Source organism: Bubalus kerabau, chromosome 22 (genome assembly GCF_029407905.1).
Source record: "Bubalus kerabau isolate K-KA32 ecotype Philippines breed swamp buffalo chromosome 22, PCC_UOA_SB_1v2, whole genome shotgun sequence".
In the NCBI taxonomy this organism is placed as follows: Eukaryota; Metazoa; Chordata; class Mammalia; order Artiodactyla; family Bovidae; genus Bubalus; species Bubalus kerabau.
This window is the reverse complement of record NC_073645.1, coordinates 28,789,827-28,810,663: the sequence shown is the minus strand read 5'-3', so window position 1 is coordinate 28,810,663 and position 20,837 is coordinate 28,789,827. Positions and strand designations below refer to the sequence as shown.

General features: G+C 39.0%; 1 long non-coding RNA gene across 1 annotated transcript in view; it reads right to left on the bottom strand.

The window, feature by feature from the left end:
• Positions 1–20,837, bottom strand: part of LOC129636942 (uncharacterized) — a 53,809-nt gene that overhangs the window by 19,371 nt on the left and 13,601 nt on the right. The window contains exons 2-3 of the long non-coding RNA XR_008707224.1: positions 15,632–17,503; positions 13,287–13,427 (exon numbers count right to left, since the gene is read on the bottom strand). This is a non-coding gene — a long non-coding RNA (uncharacterized LOC129636942). The remainder of the gene's footprint in view (positions 1–13,286; positions 13,428–15,631; positions 17,504–20,837) is intronic.

Sequence of the window (20,837 nt, the reverse complement as noted above, 5' to 3'; positions counted from 1 at the left end):
AGAGTATGATACTGAGGGTCACTTCAGCAGATCATTGACTAGAAACCCAGTATGGAAATAAATTAGACAAACAGTACACAACGCAGTACACACACTCTTTCTCTGCACCAGCCCCATGATTGAGTGGGGCTAGATGAGCAGTCAGCCTATTCAGATTGAAAATAGCTGCCTTTGACCCAGAGGAAGAAAAATGAAGTCCTTTTTAAGGTAAGGCAGCAAAAAAAAAGCAAGAAGAAATGTTAGGCCATATCTCCACAGTGCACAGCCAATGAGTTCAGAGTCATATGAACAGTGTGATGGGGGAGAGGGTATATTACAGGAAGATTCCCTTCTGTACAGTTGTGGTCAGGGAATAGAAACCTCTTTGCTTCTTTAAACTTTTTCTTTCCTTTCTACCCCCAATTTATTTAATCCAAATAAAAATGTACAGACCAATTAATATAATCCCCGAATAATTATAACCCCAAACAGGGTATAGCATAAGTGTTATAATACATCTCATTTATTTATTTCTTAATTGGTGTGCAATGTAATGAAGATCCACTAAGTATAAGGCTATTCTCCTTGATGGGGCTATAGGGTATGATGACTATTTCTGTTCTCTTGAAGTTGAAAGTCCAATTAGAAAATAATCCTAATAAATGTATGTTTGTGGTGCAAGAGCCTAATTTAAGAAAGATTACCTGGGTGAGTTTCAAATTGTAATCATTGTCATTTTGGAACTTATAAACACTGAAAAATAAGACAGAGTAATCAACAAACTAAAAATATTGAAGACTTTCTAAAAGGTGGACAGGTATAAACTGAACAAAGAAAGGAGACCACAGAACAGACCAAAATAGATGGGAAAAGATGGTTACAAAAGGAAGACATAATTTCAGAGGTTGTTCAGATTTGATTAGAGAAAATAAGAGGGCTCTGGGGACTTCACCAAGGTGCTTAAACTGAGAAACTCTTCTTAGAGCAGCAGGCTGGTTAGAATCTTCTCTGTTTTATGCTTTTCTAAACAGAAACTATACCATTGGGAGTGGAAAGTAGGGCAGTGTTTCAGACGACTACCCCAGAAGGAACAGAGAGGTTCTTTGCCACAAATACAAAGCATTAGGCACAACTTCTTTAGGAGTATATCCTACCCAAGATTCCAGAAATAGGCTTCTGCAGTCAGAACTGGCATTCACATAAAGGAGAGCTGGGATTACAAATGGAAATTATAACCACACATATGAAAAGAACCAGTAACTCAAAGGAATGGCAATTCATTCAACAAGAGGAAGAACTAACACCCACAGATTGGTACGAAACACTAATTCACAGAAACATAATAATGATATTCCAAAAGACCAAAAGCATGCTGAATGTTTTCAAAGAAGAAAAATTAATAATCAAACAAAAAAGAACATTTACTTATAAACACAATACACATCAAAGTAGCAACATCATTAATATGCAATACAAGATAAAATCTGTACCACTCTAAATTCTAACCATTAGTTTTAGTATGGGAGAGAATAATAAGGTAATTGGGGGCATCAAAAGCCTCAGAAGGAATACACCTATCAGTCCAGGTAGTACCTATCAGTCCATTTGGGAAATACATATATTCCAGGAGATACTGTAACAAGATTTAAAACATGAATTTAAAAATGAAAAAGACTCAGGTACTATTGTAATCATTAGTATTTCAGTATTATTGGATCTTACGATACTCAAAACAGTGGTGAGCCAGTAAGACTTCTAATTAATTCAAGAAAGATTTAGTTGTACTGAATAATATAAAGATATTATAACATCTATCAATAAAATCTTATATGTAATCAATGTATTGGAAAAGGCATTGGGGGACTCTACCATGATCCATCTGTCTTGGGTGGCCCTACACAGCATGGCTCATAGTTTCACTGAGTTAGACAAGGCTGTGGTCCATGTGATCAGTTTGATTAGTTTTCTGTGATTGCAGTTTTCATTCTGTCTGCCCTCTGAGGGATGAGGATAAGAGGCTTATGGAAGCATCCTAGTTCCAGAGACTGACTGGGGGGGAAACTGGATCTTGTTCTGATGGGCGGGGCCATGCTCAGTAAATCTTTAAATCCAATTATCTGTTGATAGGTGGGGCTGTGTTCCCTCCCTGTTATTTGACCTGACACCAAACCATGGTGCAGGTAATGAAGATAATGACCTCCTTCAAAAGGTCCCAGGCACACTGCTGCAGTCAGCACCCTCAACTGTGTAGCAGGCCAGCACCAACCCACACCTCCACTAGAGACTGCTGGACACTCACAGGCAAGTCTGGGTCAGTCTCTTTTGGGGTCACTGTTCCTTTCTCCTGGGATCTGGTGTGCACAAGGTTTTGTTTGTGCCCTCCAAGAGTTTGTTTCCCCAGTCCTGTGTTAAGACCTGTAATCTAATCACACTGTCCTCCAAAGTCAAATACCCTGGGGGTTCTCAGTCCCTTCACCAGATCCCCAGGTTGGGAAATATGTTGCAGATCCTAGAACTATCTTAACAGTTTGACCATTTATTTGGTATAATTGCTCTGCAGTGGAAGTGACAAATAGATTCAAGGGATTAGATCTAATAGACAGAATACCTGAAGAATTATGGACAGAGGTTCTTGACATTGTACAGGAGGCAGTGATCAACATCATCCCCAAGAAAAAGACATGCAAAAAGGCAAAATGGTTTTCTAAGGAGGCCTTACAAATAGCATGAAAAGAAGAGAAGCCAAAGTTAAAGGAGAAAAGGAAAGATATACCCATTTGAATGCACAGTTCCAAAGAATAGCACAGAGAAAAAGAAAACCTTCCTCAGTGATCAATGCAAAGAGAGAGAGGAAAACAACAGAATAGGAAAGACTATAGATCTCTTCAAGAATTATTAGAGATACCAAGGGAATATTTCATGCAAAGATGGGCACAATAAAGGACAGAAATGGTATGGACCTAACAGAAGCAGAAGATATTAAGAAGAGGTGGCAAGAATACACAAAAAAACTGTACAAAAAAGATCATCATGACCCAGATGACCATGATGGTGTGATCACTCACCTAGAGCCAGACATTCTGGAAAGCAAAATCAAGTGGGTCTTAGGAAGCCTCACTACAAACAAAGTTAGCAGAGGTGATGGAATTCCAGTTGAGCTATTTCAAATCCTAAAAGATGATGCTGAGAAAGTGGTACACTCAATATGCCAGCAAATTTGGAAAACTCAGCAGTGGCCACAGGACTGTAAAAGGTCAGTTTTTGTTCCAGTCTCAAAGAAAGTGAAGTGAAGTCACTCAATCATGTCTGACTCTTTGGGACCCCATGGGCTGTAGCCCAGCAGGCTCCTCCATCCATGGAATTTTCCAGGCAAGAGTACTGGAGTGGGTTGCCATTTCCTTCTCCAGGGGATCTCCCTGACCCAGGGATCAAACCTCGGTCTCCTGCATTGCAGGCAGATGCTTTACTGTCTGAGCCACCAGGGAATCCCCGATCTCAAAGAAAGGCAATGCCAAATAATGTTCAAACTACCGCACAATTGCACTCATCTCACACACTAGTAAAGTAATGCTCAAAATTCTCCAAGCCAGGCTTCAGCAATACATGAATGGTGAGCTTCCAGATGTTCAAGCTAGATTTAGAAAAGGCAGAGGAACCAGAGATTAAATTGCCAACATCCTTTGGATCATCAAAAAGCAAGAGAGTTCCAGAAAAACAACTATTTCTGCTTTATTGACTAGGCCAAAGCCTTTGACTGTGTGGATCACAAAAAGCTATGGAAAATTCTGAAAGAGATGGGAATACCAGACCCCCTGACCTACCTCCTGAGAAATCTGTATGCAGGTAGAAGCAACTGTATGCAGGTAGAACTGGACATGGAATAGCAGGTTGTTCCAAATCAGGAAAGGAGTACATTGTCACCCTGCTTTTTAACTTATAGGCAGAGTACATCATGAGAAAAGCCGGGCTCTATGAAGCACAAACTGGAATCAAGATTGCCAGGAGAAATATCAATAACCTCAGATATGCAGATGACACCACCCTTATGGCAGAAAGTGAAGAAGAACTAAAGAGCCTCTTGATGAAAGTGAAAGAGGAGAGTGAAAAAGTTGCCTTAAAGCTCAGCATTCAGAAAACTAACATCATGGCATCTGGTCCCATCACTTCATGGCAATTAGATGGGGAAACAATGGAAACAGTGAGAGACTTGACTTTTTTGGGCTCCAAAATCACTGCAGCCAGTGATTGCAGCCATGCAATTAAAAGACTCTCGCTCCTTGGAAGAAAAGCTATGACCAACCTAGACAGCATATTAAAATACAGAGACATTACTTTGCCAACAAAGGTCTGTCTAGTCAAAGCTATGGTTTTTCCAGCAGTCATGTATGGATGTGAGAGTTGGACTATAAAGAAAGCTGAGCACTGAAGAATTGATGCTTTTGAACTGTGGTGTTGGAGAAGACTCTTGAGAGTCCCTTGGACTGCAAGGAGATCCAACCAGTCCATCCTAAAGGAAATCAGTCCTGAATATTCATTGGAAGGACTGATGGTGAAGCTGAAACTCTAATACTTTGTCCACCTAATGTAAAGAACAGGCTCATTAGAAAATATCCTGATGCTGAGAAAGATTGAAGGCAGGAGGAAAAGGGGACCACAGAGGATGAGATGGTTGGATGGCACCACTGACGTAATGGACGTGAGTTTGGGCAAGCTCCAGGAGTTGGTGATGGACAGGGAGGCCTGGTGTGCTGCAGTCCATGGCGTTGCAAAGAGTCGGACGTGACTAAACGACTGAACTGAACTGAACTGATGACTCTCCCCTAAAGGGGTTCACCTTATCATTTTTGCAAGTAAGGTAAAAATAATGATTCCACATAATTGTTGAAAGAAAATATAAAGTGATTATTGATTTAAAAATTGAGTCACCACTAGAACAGTAGTTCTTAAAATGATGTGCCCTAACCAGCAACATCATTATCACTGCAAAGTTTTTAATAATGAAAATTCCTGGGTCCTACCCCAGAACTAATGAATCAGAAACTCTGAAAGCAAGGCCTAGCAGCCACTGTTTTAACAAGCCCTCCAGATAATTCTGATGAACTCTGAAATGTGAGACACTCCACACTCAAGTAATAGAAAGAGAATTTACAACTTGAAAAATAACAGTAAAGAAAAAATGAACTACAAAAAGTACCAATCAATCCAGTAAAAACCAGATTAGGCTGGGGCCAGGGGGAAGCCCATAATAACATGTAGTGACAAAAAATGTTATTGAAAGAGTTCAACACAGAAAAGTGATCACAATGAAAAGGCAAAGTAAAATTGATTTACTTTTAGATTGAGTAAATTTTAAAAACAGGTGCATTCTGGTAACAAATGACACAAAAAAAGTGAGAGAAAAATGGTTTAAGAATCAGAGAGTGGATAATAATCTGGCAAATTCATACGTTTAAAAAAAGGAGGTATAGCAACATCAACATCCAACCAAACAAAATTTTAGGTGTATGTGTTAAATGGAACAAAGAGAGATTATTCTATTTGATGAAAATTAAATTTGTCATGATGATGCAAAAATGAGTGTTTAATGGACCTACCAGTGTGGATTTTAAATATATAAAGCAAACAGTGGTAGACATGTAAGAAGAAATAAATCCAAAATTATACTTGTTTTAAAATATCTCTCAGGGAAAAATGGGATTCTAGGGTGGAGAAAGTACCTTTTACTTTCAAATGAATTTGCAGGTTATAAATGAACCATCCTCATTTTAAAAAATACAAAAATCTAATATTAGAAATAAAGCTTCTCCTTGATCACCTATCCCAATCCCAATCTTTTCTCAGTTACTCTGTGAGTTTAGTATTATCCTTCTAAATGTTATATTTTTTAATCACATTCATCCAATAAATGGATCTATAAAAATACACAATTTTGTATCATTTGCTTTATTTGAGTTTGGCTAAATTTATGTAAATGAAATGTTTACATATTAATATGCATACTTCTTTTTGTTGTTGTTGTTGTTGTTGAACTCTTGGAGTGAAAGATGTCTCACTTGGAGATCTTTCCATGTCAGGATATAAACCTACCTCATTTTATTTAACTGTTCCTTATCCCAGTATGGCACTTTCCAGGTGGCACTAGTGGGAAAGAATCTGTCTGCCAATGCAGGAGACACAACAGTCACAGTCCCTGGAATAGGAAGTGGCAACCTACTCTGGTATTCTTGCCTGGAAAACCCCATGGACATAGCAGCCTGGCGGGCTACAGTCTGTGCGGCTGCAAAGAGTCAGACACAACTGAGCACATGAACACACATAACCCAATATACTACTGTTTATCTTACTATTTCCCTGTTGATGAACAATTAAAATGAAAGTGAAAGTGTTAGTTGCTTAGTCATGTCCAACTCTTTGGAAACCCATGGACCGTAGCCCACCAGGCTCCTCTGTCCATGGAATTCTCCAGGCAAGAATACTGGAATGGGTAGCCATTCCCTTCTCCAGAGGACCTTCCAGACCCAAATATCAATCCTGGGTCTCCCACATGGTAGGCAGATTCTTTAGCATCTGAGCCACCAGGGAAACCCTACACTGTTTCTAAATTTTAGGCCACTGTGAGTATCCTTATGCTCACATACACATGATTTATTTCTGTTGGATACACAGATACCTGGAAGCAAGATTATTAGAGTGAAGAGCATGTTCATTTAAAATATTAATGAATTATGACACATTCCTTTCCAAAGTATTCGTTTAAAATATTAATGAATTATGACAAATTCCTCTCCAATTTTTCCTCTCCAAAATTCCTCTCCAGTACAGCACAAGAGTTCCTATTTCCCCAGAGCTTTATTAACACTCCATATTAAATAAAGTTTTGCCAAATAATGAGTAAAATCTTACTTTATTGTTGGTATTATTTGCACTTCTCTTATTGGGAAATAAATCATCTTTCACATTTATTGTCCTTTTGTATTTGCCCCTTTGTGAAATGCCTTATTGCATATTGGATTTTTTTATTTTTAAATTCTGTCTCACTGATTTTTATCCTGTTGAATTGTAGGATTATTTATATATTTGGTACAATTGTATATTACTTTTATGGCAAATATTTTTTCAAATATGGCACTTGGTTTTTAACTTTGTAATGATACATGGATGTTCTCTCTTTCAAAATATAGTTTGTATTTTGCACATTTTTATTCATGTATTAAAAGTGCTTTTAAATTGTTATTGCAAAAACTGCAAACCTGATGACAAAGAAATAGAGATGAAGGAGGATTTATTCACTCCTTCTAAAGAGATGAAGAGAAACCTTTCAAGGAAGATAATGCTGGAGTTATCCAGGTTTCAAAAATGGGATGGACAGGTGACAAGAGTCTAAGCGCAGTGTTGGGGTAGAGCAAAATCTCTATTCAGGTCACCGTGTAGATTGACTACTCAGGACATATAAGGGTATGGAGAAAAATGGTGTTGGAGGGAGGGCAGGGATCTGAAGAGGATGCCTGGTTCAGCATTTAGACTCTTTTCAGTATCCAGAAATAGCAATTGGGCTTCCCAGGTAGCACAGCAGTGAAGAATCTGCCTGCCAATACAGGAGATGTGGGTTTGATTCCTGGGTTAAGATCCCCTAGAGGAGGAAATGGCACCCCACTTCTGTATTCTTGCCTGGAAAATCCCATGGATGGTGACTATAGTCCACAGGGTCTCAGAGTCAGACACGACTGAGGGAGCACATACCCATGCTTGACAATGTCACTTCAGGAGTAGAGCTTACCTGGGAATTACAAGGTGAATATTGGCCTCCAAGTAGAAATTTGCTTCTTCAAGGAAAGAAGACCAATTAACAAAACGTTTTGTGGAATGAATGGAATGGGAACTCATGCTCATCCGTGTAGCCCAAACTTGTGGCAGTTTAGGTCTAAGTTACATCTGAGAAGCCCACTGTAAGTATTCACTATACTTGACTCTTTGGCCTTTTCCACCACCAGCCTTATACTTATCTGGGTTTAGATTGCCTGATTGAGAAGCCTCAGATTCAAATTCCAATCTGGATACTAATTAGTTGTAAACTTCAGGCAAGTTACTTACTCTCTTGAGATCAATTTCCTCATCTGTGAGATGAATGCCGAAGTGACTTAGTCCTAAATTTTCCTCATACCGTAATTTTATGTTTCAAACGTTTTGAATGTTGAATACAACAAGCCATAAAAAACACTTTGCATTTAATAAACAATATAAAAACTGAAGGCATTGTTAGTTTTTGAGCATCCAGCTTTCTTGATACTTACTGAACAAGAAGAGAATGTTAAGAAGTGTTTGTTAATGTGTCTGATTTGCTATCAAAGCTGACAGGCAGAATAGACAGTTTTTCAAAGACAACATAGAGATGACCAGCAGGCACATGAAAAGATGATTAACATCACTAATTATCAGAGAAATGCAAATCAAAATTGCAATGAGATACCACCTCATATCTATCTGAATGGTTACTCTCAAAAAACCTACAAACAGCCAATGTTGACAGGGATGTGAAGAAAAGGGAATACTAGTCCACTCCAGTGCTCTTGCCTGGAAAATCCCATGGATGGAGGCGCCTGGTGGGCTGCAGTCCATGGGGTGGCTGAGGGTCGGACACAACTGAGCAACTTCACTTTCACTGTTCACTTTCATGCAATGGAGAAGGAAATGGCAACCCACTCCACTGTTCTTGCCTGGAGAATCCCAGGGACGGGGGAGCCTGGTGAGCTGCCGTCTATGGGGTCACACAGAGTCGGACACGACTGAAGTGACTTAGCAGCAGCAGCACACTATTGGTAGGAATGTAAATTGATTCAGCCACTATTGAAAACAGTATGGAGGTGCCTCAAAAAACTAAAAATAGAACCACCATAAGATCCAACAGTTCCACTCCTGGGTATATATCTGAAGAAAACAAAAATACTAATAAAAAGATACATGAACTCCAATGTTCATAGCAGCATTTTTTTTTTTTTACAATAGCCAGGGAATGGAAGTAACTGAAGTGCCTGTCAACAGACAAGTGGATAAAGATACACACACACTCACACACACACACACACCCAGAATACTACTCAGCCACAAGATAAAGAATAAAATTACCAATTTGCAACAACATGGATGGACTAGCAGAGTATTATCCTTAGTGAAATAAGTCTTTGCGACCCCAAGAACAGTAGCCCACCAGGCCCCTCTGTCCGTGGCAAGAATATTGGAGTGGCTTGTCATTCCTTTCTCCTGGAGATCTTCCCAACCCAGGGATTGAACATGGGTTTCCTGCATTGCAGGCAGATTCTTTATGATCTGAGACATCAGGGAAGCCCAAGTCAGACAGAAAAACAATTACTGTAAGTTATCAATTGTGGAATCTAAAAAATAAAACAATTGAATGAGTATAACAAAATAGACACATTGATTTAAAGAACAAACTAGCAGCTGCCAGTGGGGAGAGACAAGGGTGGAGGGGCAAGATAGGAGTAGGAGATTAAGACGTACAAAATAAATAAGCTACTAGGATATATTGTTGGAGTAGGAAATGGCAACCCACTCCAGGACTCTTGCCCAAAAATTCCATGGACAGAGGAGCCTGGTGGGATACAGTCCATGGGGTCCCAAAGAGTCGGACATGACTGACAACTGAGCACAGGATATACTGTACTCCACCACAGGCTTCCCTGGCTGCTCACACAGTAAAGAATCTGCCTGCAATGCAGGAGACCTGGGTTTGGTCCCTGAGTCGGGAAGATCCCCTGGAGAAGGGAATGGCAATCTACATCAGTATTCTTGCCTGGAGAATTCCACAGACAGAGGAGCTGGGTGAGCTATAGTCCATGGGGTTATAAAGAGTTGGACATGACTCAACGACTAACACACACATACATATATCCTAGGGTATATTGTATAGCACAGGTAACATAGCCAATATTTTATAATAACATTAAATGGAGTAAAATCTGTTATCACTGTATTATATACCTGAAACTAATATAATATTGTAAATCAACTCCACTTCAATAAAATAAATTTCTGTAGGGAAAAAAGAGAAAATAAAAGAGAATAAGAAAATAATTTTAAAATCATTTCGGCAGCGAAATTAAGAGAAAAAAATCTGAAGTGATTAAAACTACAGATCAACCAATGAAAGAGGGGAACATGCAACACCTCTTTTTAATGCCTCCAGATAATCTCAATGGGGGAAAAAAGATAATTGTGACAGGAGGGCCCAAGAGCAAGTAGCACAGATAACAGAATCAGGCTTGCCAAGGAGAATGGAAGCCTCCTCTTTCTCTAAAAAGAAGTAAGGACAAGAGATCTGATGTGGAAACAGAGGTAGGGAGGGGAACAGGACAACAGGCGGGTGATAAGTGGTGAGGCTCACATACAGGGTCCCAGATTCAGCACATACCAAAATAGGATACCCAGTCATACATGAATTTCAGATAAGCAACAGATAATTTTTTAGTGAAAGTATGTCCTGAACAATAAAAAGTCCCTCCCTCAAGTTATTGTTTACCTGAAATTCAAATGTAGCTGGACATCCAGTATTTTATTAGACAATTCTATTCAGTTCAGTCACTCAGTCATGTCCGACTCTTTGCAACACCATAGCCTGCAGCACGCTAGGCTTCCCTGTCCATCACCAACTCCCAGAGTTTACTCAAACTTATGTCCATTGAGTCGGTGATGCCACCCAACCATCTCATCCTCTGTCATCCCCTTCTCCTCCTGCCTTCAATCTTTCCCACCATCAGGGTCTTTTCCAGTGAGTCAGTTCTTCCCATCAGGTGGCCAAAGTATGGGAGTTTCAGCTTTGACATCAGTCCTTCCAATGTACATTCAGGACTGATTTCCTTTAGGATGGACTGGTTGGATCTCCTTGCTGTCCAAGGGACTCTAAAGAATCTTTTCCAACACCACAGTTCAAAAGCATCAATTCTTTGGTGCTCAGCTTTCTTTATAGTCCAACTCTCACATCCATACATGACTACTGGATCTGATCTTAAGAGTGATCTATGAGCAAGACAAGTGATGAAAACTTGGAGCTCTAGTTAAAGATGGAAAAATATCCAGCTGTCAACTATACATCTCTTAAATGACCCACAGGCTCTTCTTAATAAATCAAAAACTGAACTCCTGAGTTACCCAGGCAAAAAATCTTGCCCTGATGGGTTCTTCTGCCTGCTGCCAAAATCTAGTTCATGATCATGCAAGTGGGTACAGAGCTATTTCTTCAAGATATGTCTCAAGCTCCTTATATGTCTCTCCATCCCCACTTCTACCACTGTTCTTCAGGACACCTAGATCTCTGGTCTGCATGTGCTATGCTCGGTCATGTCCAACTCTTTGCAACCCCATGGTCTGTAGCCCCCCCAGGCTCCTCTGACCATGGAATAATTCTCCAGACAATACTAGAATGGGTTGCCATTTCCTATTCCAGAGGATCTTCCTGACCTGGGGATCAAACCCACATCTTGCGTGTCTGCTGCACTGGCAGGTGGATTCTTAACCACTCTACCACCTAACTTCTGGCCTGGGTTAATCCAACTGACTAGAATGGACACATACCCTCTTCAATGTTTTCCTCATTATGAGTGAATCATTGTATTTCCCTGCATATAAACCCTTGGTTACATCCCCTTCAATTTCATACAGAATCAGACTCCTTACTATGGCCCACAAGGCTGAATGTGATCCAGCACCTGCACACTTCCCCCCTCTGCCCTCATACTACTTCTCCACTCAGCTCACTTGAGTTCTTGAATATGCTGATCTTACCTTGTTGGTGCATCTGCATTCATGGCTACTCTTGGTTTTCTTTTAGATTTTATCTAAATATGACCTCTGTAGAGACACCTTTCATGCTGACCTTCTCCAAAGTGGGTCAAGCAAGCAGAGCACTGATTTGACTTCCTCCAATGACACCAACCTTGAGAAACGATAGGAGTGACTTTGAAGGGCACTTCTGAGTCCCAGGTAGATGAATCAAAAAAGGACCATCTGGTCTGTAGTCTTTCTTATATTTCCTATAGAGTTTCTATTCTAACCAAACTAGTTTACCTACTTTTCCAGTTCATTACCTGTACAAGTATTTGCACATATCCTTCCCCTATTAAATTGCCTTCCCTGGATTTTCAATGGCCATTGTGCCATTTTCTTTAACTTAAGTTCTACTTCCTTTATTAAATTCGAGAGCATCCCTCTGGCCCTCCTAACCTCCATCTCCACTATGCTGTGTTGTGAGGCAGAGAATGCTGACACACACCACCTGTACCACTGACAAGCTTAGTGACTTAACTTCTCAGAGCTTTAGATTCCACACCAATGAAAAATGGTTTAAGTGATGACGCTTACAGTTTGGGACAGAATAAAACAAGATATAATAGCATGGTTCCTAGAACACAGCAGACAAGTTACATTTGTTTCCATTTTCCTTTCCCTTTCTCTTGTTTGATTCTTAGAATACACCACCACAGAATCTGACAATTCATATATATTGATAACAGCAAACTGATAAGGCAGTAAATTAACAGAGTCCCAGGACCAGCAAGAAATTTGAAAATCACCAGGCCCCTGAGTAGTATCTCCCTAGGTCTTTCCATCCCAGCATACTTATTTTTTTCTTAAATGCTTTCAGGATGATGAAGCTATGAACTCAGCCCTAAGACTCTCCAAAAAGAATTGCAAGCTGAGACTTATTCATATCTCATCACAGAGACACTTGGAAGAAGAATACTCCTGCCCCTTTACTCCCTAAACACTCATCTGCTAAACACCTCATGTGAAGCATCAGAATTTGTTGGCAATGTTGAAGATTTTGATGAACTGGAAAAACTTTGTTCCAGATGTTTACTCTTTAAGACAGATATCTTTAAGGTAATGAATATCAATTGATATCCATCCTTGCTTCTAAACTGTATTTGCTTTAATCTAGAATGAAAGACTTCAGTTTCCCAAAATGCTTCATTTTCAATGTCTAAAAATTATTTTGAATTTTTTAACTTGAAAAAAAACTGCTTACCTGTTTTTCTCTCTTAGCAAGAAAAGATTCTCAATGAAGAGGAAGAAAGAGGCCTTTTTTGTTTTTCTTTTCCAGAAGTATCCAAATTTTGGAAATGAAAAACAGCATGTATTTTAATTCTTAAGAGATGAGAATGGATAAAAAAGTATTGCCTATGACATGACTACAAGTCACAGCACTGCAGTTTATCAAGTGTAAAGTATTCACTTCTCATCATTGTCTTATGTAATCACAAAATGAAATCTGGTCAGAGAATTTACAATCCTACCTGAATGCATCCTCCAGTTTCATTGGAAGTCTTTGGAATTTTCAAGCACCTTCTCTTTCCCATCTTCCTAATGGTCCCTTTCTGGATGTGGTACAAGATCCAGAGCCTTCTTCTTGCAAATCAGATTCCTTCTGATGCCAGCTGTACAATAAACAGATTGGAGATTTCAACACTCTTTCTCTTCACCCTCTCCATCCATCCAAGCAAAGATTTTTTTCTTCAGCTGGAAGGTGGGAGAATTGGAATCATCCTTCAGGTTCTGTTTGGCAAGTAACGTGACTCTGAGTAGATCCAGATTAGTAAACTTGAAAGAGGAAACCCTATTTTGCAAGGGGATTTGGTTATAATCAGTTTATTCATTTCTGCAGAGAATTATTTAAGTGGAAGGAAGGGGGTGACTTGATCAGCTAGACTGGGGCACTCTCACAGCCTATCAAAGAGTTTAATTTATTTATATTTATTTTACATTTATGCTCAGCAGGGGAACCTCTTGAGGAAAGTACACTATGCATACATACTAAAGACCAGTTACATCGGTTTCCATGTTCTGTCTCCTCACAAAACATGATTGGAACACAATAAATATGAAAATAGGAAATGCATTAAAATAAAATGTTATTAGTTAAAGCAGTTATAGAAACTTCTTATACATAATCATAAAGCCCTGGCTCTCATGATGACAGCAGACAAGTTGTTTCAGGAAATTTCTCCCATGGAGACCAGATAGGCCGCAGGCATTATAAAAGCCCTCTGTTCATTTAAAGTAAATTTATTTCAGCTGCTAAGAAGAGCTAAACTATCATCACCTCACACGTCTTCTTTGATAGACTTACAGGGGAGACAAAACAAGAGCCAACAGAGAAGTTGGGCCCTCAATTTAGGATTAGCATTCACCAACACAAATGCAGGAGAGAGTGATTTTCTAGTTTTTATCATCTGTATAACATAATCATGAAAAAAGAATAATGATTCAGTTTATACATTTTTACCTATTTCTTCAGAAAACAGTTTGTGACATGACCTTGTTTATCCTTAGTAAGTTCACTCCTACCCCCATAATACAGAACTAGGGTGGAGTCTGCATGGGGGTATACTCTTTAAAGTCAGATGGACCTGAGTTTGTAAACCCCACTCCATCAATTAATAACTCAGTACCTTTATGCGATTTACCTAACTTCTCTGGCACTTTTTTGTTTATACAGTTTAGATAAATAGATTGGTGAGTAGGATGATAATGGGTGTCTAATGAATATTAATGAGGCAACATGTATAGCAACAGATTGAGCAGCTATTATTATAGCATTTACTGTGCATCATGTGCACACAGAAACACTGGCAGAAGATTATTGGAAGACGAATCAAAGAAGTTAACTATCTGTATTTGCATATAGGGCACTACTGAAAATTGTCCTGTATTTGCACACAGGACAAAACTTTTTAAATTACAAATGCATGATATTAAATCAGAAAACAAGTCTGATCCATACAACAAAATAAGAGACAAATAAATAATATTGGCATTGCATACATGGTGTCTAGCAAATAACAAAGTTGGATCACTGGATTGCAGCAGTCAAGCAAGACTTCATGAAACAGATGATACCTGAGGGAGGGGAGGGTTGAAAGACACCAAGAAGGTTTAGAAAGCTGTTTCAGATAGAATGAAGAGCATAGATGAAGACCTTGCATCAAGAAGAAAACAGCGGAACATCTGGGGTTCAAGGAAGAAGTCACTAAGGCTGAAGTAGAGGCTTCATCTAGGTATTAGCAGCAAGTCAGGCAGCTGGGGTTGATTTGAAGCCACATAAATTTCAGAGCCACAGAAAGTCTCTAAAATGGGAGAGGAAGGAGGTAAGAAAGTAGAGTCTGGTGTCACAATAGGTAAACCTCATTTATTAGTTGTTTCAATGTGGTGAAGATTCTAGTAAAAGCCACCTAAAATGATGGTTAGAGAAGGGAAGACGCTGGAAAGGGGTGAGAGGGAGGGGTTGACAGGGCCAGGTTTGCTGATCTCTCCTCGAATTATTCCGTTTCACTTCCAAAGGGGCACATCCACCAGGCATCCACTGGCAAACCATCCTCCACCATACTTCATGGGTTCAACGATTAGCTTAAATTATTGAACAGGCAAGCTAAGTCTCTTCTTGCATCACTAACGAGGAACACTGCTTCTTTTCTCTTTTCTCCTGTACAAAGATTTATCCTTTCCTTTGCTTGATACCATTAAATTTGTTCTCTTCCTGGAGAGCTGGAGAAAATTCGCTTTTCACAAGCCCATAAGAGCGAATCGGTGAAACTGCCCCTAGAGTGAATGTGTTACCCAACTAACAAGCCCTGTTACTCACCACCTCCCAGGCGAGCAAAGAGCCTTCCAAAGGCAGTGAAGAGAGGAAGCGCCAGAGGCAAAGGCTCAGCGGCGGGTTGGCCCTGCACTCTGTCTTTGTTTGCGAGGTCTGACAGTTTACTTTGCGCCATGATTGGGGGGAGCTGTGCAGAGCCGTGTAAGGTGGCTCCTGAGACTTGAGGCGTCATTAGAAAGAATGCAAGGAAGAAGCGAGGCTTGTTGTTATTGTTGTTATCACCGGGGGCTCCTGCAGGAAAGAGGCCCTCGGAGAGAGCCCAGCTGTGCAGATGGAGCCAGCCGGCAAGAAACACGAATGCTTAGAAACAGAGGAGGTAGCAGAGAAAAACCTTGGAGGCTAGCAGGGTCCTATCTGGTCTTTTCGCCTAAGGCAGCGGTTCTCAAAGTGAGACCACAGGGTCAGCATTTGCAGCTTCACCAGGGAACTCATTAGCAATGTAAATTCCTCCCCCAACTCCAGATCGACTAAATCAGAAAATCTGGACGTGAAGCCCAGCAATCAGTTTTAACCAACCCTCCAGGTGACTCTGATGCAAATAAAATCTGGAGAACTTGCCTTAGGGACTAAACTCAGGCCCCCCCGAGAGCATTTCCCCTCTCTGCTAAAAATCGAAGACTTAACCCAGCAAGTGAACTACATACAGAGTTAAAATCAGAATTCAAGGCTCCTGCTTCCTGTCCGGTGATCTTTTGATGAGTCCAATCCAACACCAAGTGAAGGCTGTCCATAAGAAAAATTAGAGGAATCATTCTTAAGCATCCCATCTGTTATGAAATTGCTCCTGAAATCCCACTGTGTCTTAAAATACAGAAATTTCATTTCATTTGAGGCATTGTGTTCTATAATAATAGGCACTTAGGAATGATGCAGTCTTTTATACATTTTTGGAGACAATCATCTAATTGATTTTTATTTTTTGTCTCATCAAAGCAAATGATATATTTTTCTAGAATGAGTAATTAGACGTTCAGAACACGCCTGGTCACATATACTGGCTTGCTATCAAATGGCCATTTCCAGTTTTGACCCTGCTGTGGATTAACAGTCACTCAATCAGCATTAGTTTATTAAGAGCCTTCCATCTGCATAGAAATGTGCCGGGCTTAGTATTATACATAACTAAACACAAGACCTCTGTCTTCCAGGAAATTTGGATTTATTCAGGTGACAATGTCAGAAGATATTCCAAACTATATCCAAAGATAAATGATATGGTCTAGACTGGAAATCCAACAAGAGGTCCCTAGAAGTCCTTATTTTCACTTGGTTCTAATTGGAGAACTAGACTATAAGTTCTCTTTTTTCTATGATATAAACATTGCCTTCTGAAATGATTCTTCCAATGCTCTGTTATGTTATTCATGCATTTTCTCACTTGCTTCTACCTAAGAGTCTTGATTCAAGTCTACCATTTATTGCAATTGCATTTCAGAAAACAAAAGAGCAGCTCTCACCCTAAAAAAAAAAAAAAAAGTGAGGGTGGAGGTTTGAGAGTGGTATATGCAGGTAACTCTGCATGAAGCAACTGAGGCTCAACTGTAACAGGAAATGGAACAAGATGTGCTTTCCCCAGTCCTCTGGGGAAATCATTCAAATATACCACTTATCAAACTCCAATAATGTTCCTGCTTCTGCCTGTTTGCTTTGATGAAGCTGATAATAACAGAAATCTACATTTATTTGCATTTTTCTACTAGAAGTCACCGAAGCATCCCAGAACATCCTTTTTAAGTGCAAATGCCTATAAGTGGCAAAAATATACAATGTCACATAAATGCAGCCAGGAGAATTCAAACGTGGGATTCATTTCAGGAGTGAGCTGTGAGCTTGCTCTCCTCTTCTTGGTGTCCTGACCTGGAAAACAACATGCGGAAGTGTGTGTAAATACACATGGGAAGTATTTCTTCCAAGCAATGTAAAGGAAAGGTCATTATTATCCCTATTTTATCATATAACAGACTAAAAGATGAAACATGCCCAGATTTTACATGGGAAAATGACATTAGAGTTCCTGACTTAAATCCCATGTTCTTTGCTCTTACCATATTAAATATCTAAGGCAATGTTCCAGTTTATCTCTAATTCCTGAGCTGAAATAGGAGTGAATCTTCTAAAATTAAGGTATAGGTTACTGATTGCATGGACTAATACAATGCATTATTTATATATTATTGACTTTTTCAAAATTATTCTTTCTTTAAAATTATTATTATTGTTGTTATAAAATTGAAAGTAATATGAAGACAAATATAAGGCAATATAGTATATATGGTAATCATTCTTGGATTCCAACCTCAGTGACTTTGTCTGAAAGCAAGCAAAATTATGCTTTTATAATAAATTCATGTAGGGATAAGGGTGCCATACACAATGTTCTGCAACTGGTTGCTTTGTATGGATACTTGTTTTGCTGTTGTTTCGTTTTGTTTTTATCTTAGCAATATGTCTTGAACATCATTTCGTACCATCCTACCTATCACTCTCTGATTATTTTCGGTGGTATAGAATAAAACACTGTATGGGCTGAATTTTAATCAGTCTTTTTCCAAGTATTTTACTGTAACACAAAATGCTGCAAACATCCACCTTCAAGATTTTTAGAAACTTGAGTATCTTTCTTTTTGAAGTTTATAGCAGACATAATGTGTTCAATTTTCACATTGCGGAAACTCTTGTTTCATGATTGACTCTCTCTGAGAAAGTCTTTGAATATTCTTAGATTTTGGAAGCTTTCATTTTACTCCTAGAGGAACAAAACAGTCATTAACCAAGAGGACAATGAAAGGATAAAAAATGAAGAGAAGGGCTTTTTTTTCCTGAGTTTTAATCTCTTCATGATGACAGGGGTCAACTGTGGGAGAACAGAACATTGTAGACGTATATCTGATTATTATTATGAGTAGAGATATGCTGCATTTTCTTTTAGGGCCATTTGAACACCATCCAACAGATAAAAATGATGCCAATAAGTCTGTATTTTTAAAAGCCATACAAAATATCCTGCAATCAAGTCTTTGTCAATGTTAAAGGAACTCCCTCAATGAATGATGCAAAAATTTTTCTATCACCTAAGTTTTAAGTTAATTTTTATTTTTTATCAAGATGATTTACCTATCTAGAGTAGAATTATCCTGTTTATTTTACACTCTCCCATCTTTATATAAATAATAATAGTTTATTGTGATTTTTTTAGTGTCTTTTTAAATTTTATACATATTTGGTTTCTTACAGTTAAACAGCTAAGGATTTTTAGTTCTATTCCTCAAACATCCTCAAACTTTTTACAGTCTTTCCTGTACCACCACTGCTGAAATCCTCCCAATATAGTTTCATCACTTTTGGAGAGCCTTAACCAAATGTTGGCTTTTTCATTATTATAATTATTCGCACATTTACTGCAAAACCAGAGTGTATATGATTACATTTTTCTTTCTGGAATCCTTTCTGTCTTTCCTTTGTTCAATAATGGCCATCTTCCCCCTTAACTTCCTATGTTCTCTTACCAACTTGTCCTTGTTTTCTCTTTAAAATATTCTGGGAGAGTTGTCAAATGCTTATAAATGTTTTTGTCCAAATGCTCAATATTTCCAAAAACAGCCTCAGTTCACATTTATTGTTTTCCTTGAAGTCAACTCTCTTGCTCTTCCTCAACTTCCTGCTTCGATCTAAACTGGCTGTTTTCTCAGTGGACATGGGGTTCATCTTTCGCTTCTCATTTGGTTGAGATTTCCTCCCTCTAGATCCTAAGTCCCATTCTTTTTCCTTTGTGTTGCTGCGTACACTGTGCTGTTCTCAGTCACTCAATTGTGTCTTTGCGACCCCATGGACTGTAGCCCACCAGGCTCCTTTGTCCATGGGATTCTCCAGGCAAGAATACTGGAGTGGGTTACCAAGCTTCCTCCAGGGGATCGTCCCAACCCAGGGATTGAACCCAGGTCTTCCACATTGCAGGTGGGTTCTTTACTGTCTGAGCCACAAGGGAGCCCAAGAATACTAGAGTGGATAGCCTATCCCTTCTCCAGGGGAACTTCCCAACCCAGGAATCGAAATGGGGTCTCCTGCATTGCACCAGCTGGTAGCTTTCTAAGAAATAGTGCTTGGAAGTACACTTTCTGAGTCTTTACAATATAGAAATATATCAGTTATACCTTGAACCAATAGTGGTGGCTGGTGGGGTGAAGAATTCAAGTTTGGAAATAACTTCCTGTGAGCATTTGGCAGGCATAACTCTGCAGTCTCCTGACATGCAATGCTGGAAGTCTGATGCCATTCTTCCTCTTGAAAATTTGGAAACTTCATTCAGCTACTGGTATTGCAATAAGGCAGGATGAGGGGGCGTGGTGTGGATTTTTTTTTCACCCAATGACCTCTTTCAGTGATGAAGACACATACCTTCCTATTATGGGAATTTCCTTTATGATTTATTAGATAATTCCTTAGGCTTTATTTCATTGATTCTCTCTTTCTGGGGGATTTTTGTTTAAATTCTGCCTTCCTTTATTGATTGGGGGAAGGGCTTCTTTTTTTTTTTTTTTTAAGCTTATTTTCATTATCCCTACTCCAATTAATAGCACTCTGTTTTTAATTTTGAGTCATTAGCATGTTCTCTTAGCTCTCTAAAATAAATAAAAATCAATAATATTTTTGACATATCATTCTGTTCCCTGTGTTGAATCAATTTTTCTCAACTTTCTTTTTATCAGTTTCTATTGAAGCTTCTCCTGGAGTATCTGGTACTGCTTGGCTCTCAGTTTGTACTGTAGACTAAGGCATTACAATAGCTAATAGAATCTCCAGATGCTGATGCCAGGGGAGTTCTTTCTAACTAGAAGACTTAACTGGAGAGTGATTGGATAGCCAGTCTAATTCTTACTATAATTCCTTCAAATACAAATATCTTCATTCTTTAGAGTTGTTCTATATCTCGTAAGAAAATGTCTCAGTCTTTTGCCTGAGTGTGTGAGGGTGTAAGGGGTGGGTAATATATCTCACTGATCTTACACTAGAAACAGGCTAGGGTGAGTTATGATCCACTTTTCATGCTTTCCTAAATGCCCATATTTTCTTTCTGGTACCTCAACACAACTCACTACCAAAAACACCAGGACCAGTTATATCAGTTGTGAGACCTATGGTAAAAAAAAATAATAATAATAATAATAGGGTTCATTGTTTAAACAAAATATTA